Source organism: Myotis lucifugus, unplaced genomic scaffold (genome assembly GCF_000147115.1).
Source record: "Myotis lucifugus unplaced genomic scaffold, Myoluc2.0 scaffold_258, whole genome shotgun sequence".
NCBI classification, from domain to species: Eukaryota; Metazoa; Chordata; class Mammalia; order Chiroptera; family Vespertilionidae; genus Myotis; species Myotis lucifugus.
In genome coordinates this window covers 1,122,231-1,128,538 of record NW_005871306.1, presented here as the reverse complement: position 1 = coordinate 1,128,538, position 6,308 = coordinate 1,122,231, and the positions used below count along the sequence as shown (strand labels likewise).

Genomic DNA, 6,308 nt, shown 5'->3' with positions numbered 1-6,308 from the left:
TAACACTCCTCACTCGCCTTTGTACACCTATCCACTCACATGTAGATCTCATTTCTATATTCCTCGCGCCGCCTCTCACGCCTGCGCCCCCCGCCACCATGCGTCGAATATTTTCACTTTCTTTAGCTCCACTCCTATACATCCCCCCCTCCGTTTAACGTGCAAATATTAGATTGTCTTTTCTCCTCTTTTTTCTTCTTTCGCTCCCCGCGTCCCAGAATAGGAAATCATAGTGTTATCATTATTTAATGGGGGGGGGGGGGGGTGTTGGGGGGGGTTTGGGGGGGGTGCTGGGCGGGGCTGGGGGAAATGAGCAGTTCCAAATCCAGGGAAGAAGTGTTTCAAGGAGGAGGAAGGGATAGACTCTGTCAAGTACAGATGTGGCAAATAAAATGAGGGTGGAAAATTGTCTGACATCCTACCGAATCTAGAGATACTAGTAAAAACCAGTTCTCGACACTGTCTCTGCAAGGTCCTGCCTTATCCCCATGCGTTCTGTCCTCCCTCCCTGGGCCCCACACACTGGCCTCCTAGTTCCTTCTGTAAGCAGCTTCCCTTCTGTCCTGAGCCTGCCCACCTTCTGCTCCCCACCTGGCTTCCTGATGGAGGGCGCTGCTCCTCAGGGAGCCCCCACCCTAAACAGCAGGCACCTTCCCCTCTCCGGTGACCCTGTCTTTGCGAATATAACTTTCTGTGTATTGTCTGTCTCCCTCCAGAACAGTGATTTTCCGTCACTGGCAGAATTTTTAAAACCTGCAAAACCTGACTATTTAGTCAGGGGCACTGACCTCTTTTCCCTTAGATTGTCAAACACACACACACACACAAACAATAGCCAACACAATAGCCACCTGGTGTGAATGAATCAAAATGACACCTGTTTTTTGTGTGCCACAGAACTGTTTAGCAATTAGTGTTGGTGTGTGCCATGATATGAAAAAGGTTAAAAATCGCTGTTCTAGAAGACAGAATGAAATCCAAAGGGGCAAGAACTTCATTTGTTTGGCTTCCTCTAGGCCAGTGATGCGAACCTTTTGAGTTCGGCGTGTCAGCATTTTGAAAAACCCTAACTTAACTCTGGTGCTGTGTCACATATAGAACTTTTTTGATATTTGCAACCATAGTAAAAAAAAGATGTATATTTTTGATATTTTATATATTTAAATGCCATTTAACAAAGAAAAATCAATAAAAAAAAATGAGTTCATAGGTTCACCATCACTGCTCTAAGCTTTACCTCCCGTGCCTACAACAGTGCCAGGCCCTCCCAAACTCTGGGCTTACAACTTTGCACAGTGTGTCTCATTGAATTCTCCAGTCTTATTTATTTATTTTTTTAAAATATATTTTATTGATTTTTTACAGAGAGGAAGGGAGAGAGATAGTCAGAAACAACGATGAGAGAGAAACATCGATCAGCTGCCTCCTGCACATCTCCTACTGGGGATGTGCCCGCAACCCAGGTACATGCCCTTGACCGGAATCGAACCTGGGACCTTTCAGTCCGCAGGCCGACGCTCTATCCACTGAGCCAAACCGGTTTCGGCCTCCAGTCTTATTTATGCCAGTAATATAAATATAGATGTTTTCTCCAATTTTATTGAGATGCAATTTACATGTGACACTATACGGTTAAACTGTACAATATGATTTGAGGTATGTGCATGTTGCAAAATCATTATCATAGTAAGTTAACATCCATCATCTCATAGTTTATTCCCTTGTGATGAGAATTTTTTTAATATTTTATTGATTTTTTATAGAGAGGAAGGGAGAGGGATAGAGAGTTAGAAACATCGATGAGAGAGAAACATTGATCAGCTGCCTCCTGCACACTCCCCACTGGGGATGTGCCCGCAACCAAGGTACATGCCCTTGACCAGAATCGAACCCAGGACCCTTGAGTCCGCAGGCCGATGCTCTATCCACTGAGCCAAACCGGTTAGGGCATGATGAGAATTAAAAAAAAAAAGAAATATATTTTTATTGATTTCAGAGAGGAAGGGAAAGGGAGAGATAGAAACAGCAATGATGAGAGAGAATCATTGATTGGCTGCCTCCTGCATGCCCCACAGGGATCGAGCCCACAACCCTAGCATGTGCCCTGACTGGGAATCAAACCATGACCTCCTGGTTCATAGGTCCACGCTCAACCAGTGAGCCGTGCTGGCTGGGCAGTGAGAACTTTTTAAGTAGTTATTTTTTTCTTCCTCTTCCTCCATTTTCTTCCTTTTTCTACTTCCTCTTCTTCTTCATCATCCCATTTTATGGATGAGGAAACTGAAATCCAGAGGGATTAAATAATACTCTAGAATTGATGCAGCGTTCAAGAGGTGGCGCGGAATATTTGAGAGTCCAGAGTGACTGGAGAGAAGACATTCCGACCCCCCTCTCCCCAGAACACGCAGTTTAAACCTCTCTTAGGAGCAGAAGCTGATTTTCTGAAAGAATGGGAAAGGAGCGCTAGGTGGAGGGCACCGCAGGTCTAAAGGCTCTGGGTCAGACAGGTTGCAGCTTAGAACCCTAAAGGAGGGTTGGCCAAGGCTTGAGGCTGGAGAGTTAGGCAGGGGCCAGATTACAGGCCTGGCGAGGCAGCTCTGGAGTTTGTTCTTTTTTCCTGAGGCAAAAGGAAGCCATTAAGCAGGGTGGGGACATGATCTGATTGACACTGTGAGAGCTCTCTTGGGCTGTGGGGTGGAGAATGGTAAGGCAAACCTAGAAAGAAAGAAAGAAGCTTGGAGAAACCTCACTTATTCACATATTTGGAGGAGAGAGTGGGTTTGCGGAGTAGGCTTGTGTTAGAGAAGAAGTGGACAGAGTTGAAATATATTTAGAAATTATAGGGTTTGCTGATGGATTCAAGGTGTGTGGGGAAGGAGGGTGAAGTATAGTTTAAGCCAAATTATACGAGGTTTTGACTTGAGTAAGTGGGTGGATGAAAAGAGGGTTCCATTTATTGAGATGAGGCCGGGCATCGGATTTCAAGAAATGTTATTTACCTTACTCTTCCCAGACTTCCTCTTAGCCCAGAATTCCCCTTTTGGAATATCAGATGAGTGCAACAAGCTTTAAAGAGGTGCTCCCAAAGTTAGGTGACTTTTTAAAAGAAAGTTTACATTTACATGTCGAGTGACGTCAACCTTGGAAAACCTTCCAGAATATTAGAGGAAGACAAAGTGCTTGCAGAGGGGAGGGGGGCACTGATCTATCTTGTCAATGGGACAAATGAAGTTAAAAAATTAAGTCTCTCCCCCCTCCCACCCAAGTTAATCTGATGAATGTGTGATTGGATCTAGACTCCTATTTAAATGGAGCCTTATTCTTGGCCCCTCCCTTTTTGGTTTGCGAATAAAATCCAGCAATCACTTCTCTTCCAGGATTGTTCCGAGCCAGGTGGACTGGCAGGCTCAGAGAGCAAGTCTCCAGGTTCCAGACACTGCCCCCACTTCCCAAAGTAAGTGCTGCTATTTATTTTTGTCATCTGTTCCGATGTTTTATGAAGGGCTTACGATTTTGAGACGACTTGAGTGAAATCAAGAGACTGAATAGAAGAGAGAGAAGTGTGGTGTTCCCTGCAGTTGTTGGTGATCCCTGCTTAATTTAGTGCATTCAGTCGTGTTACAAGGGCTGCCCCGGGTTCTTCTCAAATGTCCTTTGTAGTTCGCAGGAGACTGGCAGGTTGGGCTCACTTTTTCATTCTCTTTTCCTGCTAACTCCTCACTGCAGTTTTTCAGGTTTTCCTGCTCTGAACCACTAAGTTTTTTTTTTTTTTTTTTTAAAGCCAAGTATCTACGTTGGCTTCATTTCAGCTCCAGGGTTTTACACACAGTTTCCAAATTGTTTTTCTGTAATAGTTCCACAGTAAAATAAATACTCGCGAAATAAGAAGATCATACCGCATTCTGTTCTTCTTAATTATGGCTTGGTCCCCAAACATGATTCCAGTAGACGGTAAATATAGCAAACCAGAAGGGCTTTTTGTTATTAGGTCTGGAGAGAAAACCATAAGTTGGCTAAAAGAAGAGGTCTCATATCACCAGGATTAAATCAGGGATAATGGGGCTATATTTTAAAGCGTACACTGGGAAACATCTTAAGGCGGGCTGGTCTGTTTAGATAATTGTGAAAAATGAAGTGTAGCTGACATTGGTCGCATTAAAAAGAGGTGAAGTGGGGCTTTTTCTGCCCCTTCCCCGAGTGGCGTGCCAGCTCACGGCGGAAGGGACGTTTCTGGTCCCATTCTTTGTGCTGCCTGCTTCCCTGTAGCACCTGACTCCGGAAGAATGAGCCTAGCGAGGGAGTGATGGTAAAACAGGATTACTGGTGGGTGGGTGGAGCTAAGTAGATGCAGACCAACGTTTGATTTTCAATGTTCATTTCATACCATAACAATACGAATTCTTCGCTCTCATGACAAAACCACATGTTCCTAGTGGTCTGTTGCTTTTGGAGTTTCCATTTTTAATTGTTTTAACTATACCAGCTTTCCCAACACATCTGAAGTATGAGTCTCTCTCTTCTAAAGGGAGATTGTGTCTCACACGTGCCCTTACAGCAAATTCAGATCACTCTACGTCCATTTAAAAACACAGTATGTGTTTGCAACCCAGCACTCAGTCACTGGCAGAATTTTGCAACCATTTCCCAGTTTTTTGTTGGCGTGCCTCCAAGAATAAGGTCTTTGTAATTCCTTGCTCAAACATAAGGATCACATATAAAACTCTTAGCAGATAGATCAGTTAATACAATCATCTTTCAATTTTAAAAGCTACAACATAATAAGGTTTTTTTTTGGGGGGGGGGATAGGGAGAGAGAAACAGTGGTTAACAGACCATATGATGTTATTATGCTAACAAAGTGGTAGCTTTGTGAGGGCATAGAGGGAAAAAAAAAGCACAACCCTTTTTTTGCTCTGAGAATAATTCAGTAGCAACAAGGTCTGAGAGCCAGGAGTCCTATTGTTCTTAGTGAAACGATTATTTGTCAAAACATTTGATTGTTTCCCCATTCCTACTGAAGAAGTTTGGACTTTTCTTTCTTGCTCAGTTTTGATAGCAGGATTTTAAACTACCAGTAGTGCCATTGTGTTTACAGCATTCAGGGTTTCAGAGTTCAAAGGTTATCCATTAACATGTAGAGTGAGGCTCCTCTTAGGTTAAGACTCAACCTGGTCCCACTAGTTCATAGCTTCTTTGTTGGGGAGCGAGGGTGGAAGTCATTTGTTTTGGGAAGTTCAGTGAAGCTTCTTGTTTATGAAGAGGATGCCTCTGGACTGTGTTTCAGGATGTGACTGTGTCTGAGGCCCTGAAAAGTATCTTAAAGAGAGGTATTCATCTTCCCCGAGAAAGGGAACCTATTGCTGGAAGTAATCGGTATCAGTGTACTTGATTAAAAAAAAAAAAAAAGAGTTCTGGCCCCAGAATCTACTTCTGGCACTGCTAATTGATTGCAAGTAATTGGCTCATTTCTTTAGAAAAGGCTAACCGGCCCGTCTGTCTGTGGGGCTAGTCGTTCTGTATAAAACGACAGCAAAAACATCACGCTGTGTGAATGCTTCCCCTTTGCTGAGAAGCTGCCTCTCAAATTCCATTTCCTATTTATTAAGGATTGCATTGCTCACCAGCCAAGCACTTACGGAGTGGCTTTTTTCTCTCTCTCTTTTTTTTTGGTCCTGATTTATTAACTGTTGTACTTTAAGTGCCTTTCTTGTTATGTTTTAAGTTTTTCCATTTTGGATACACCGAAGGTAAAAACAAAACACACAGGACAAAAACAAAACAAAAACGGGGCTATTTTGTTCGTGGTGACTTGCACAGCTCCGTTCGCATTTGCATTCGTTTGCATCTTGGGGCAGAAGACTTAGTGGGTGCGATTGTGCTTCCGTGATTCCGCCTGGAGCTTAAAATGGGGGAATCAGTGTCCTTGGAATCATAACCTTTTTTTTTTTTTTTTTTGTGAGCAGAGAAAGAACAGTAGGAAAACGCTTTAAATGAGTTAGGCGTGGGGAGGAGGGGGAAGGCTTTTTTTTTTTTTTTGGTTTCCATTTTAATAAGCCCGGTTTCATCCACGTGGATTTCTATCAAAGCCAAGTGGATTCTTGGAACCCAGGCCAAGTGTATAAATCCGAAGTTATAATAGCAGCGCAAACCCAGACCTTTTAGAAAAGTAACAACAAAGGATAGCTTTCTGAAGATACTCATTAAAAAACATTTTAATCGTCTTGTTCTTATCGACCATCCTCTCACTGGAGGGAAACCTGAAACAAAAGGCTGTTTGTCCCCCCCTGCCGGTTAACCTGCCCACATGG

At 43.4% G+C, this 6,308-nt stretch overlaps 1 protein-coding gene across 1 annotated transcript in view; it reads left to right on the top strand.

Moving 5' to 3' along the window:
* The window catches only part of ZNF217 (zinc finger protein 217), a 39,314-nt gene that overhangs the window by 7,951 nt on the left and 25,055 nt on the right, over positions 1-6,308 (top strand). The window contains exon 2 of the mRNA XM_023762728.1: positions 3,378-3,454. The gene's annotated coding sequence lies outside the window, so the exon portion shown is untranslated. The remainder of the gene's footprint in view (positions 1-3,377; positions 3,455-6,308) is intronic.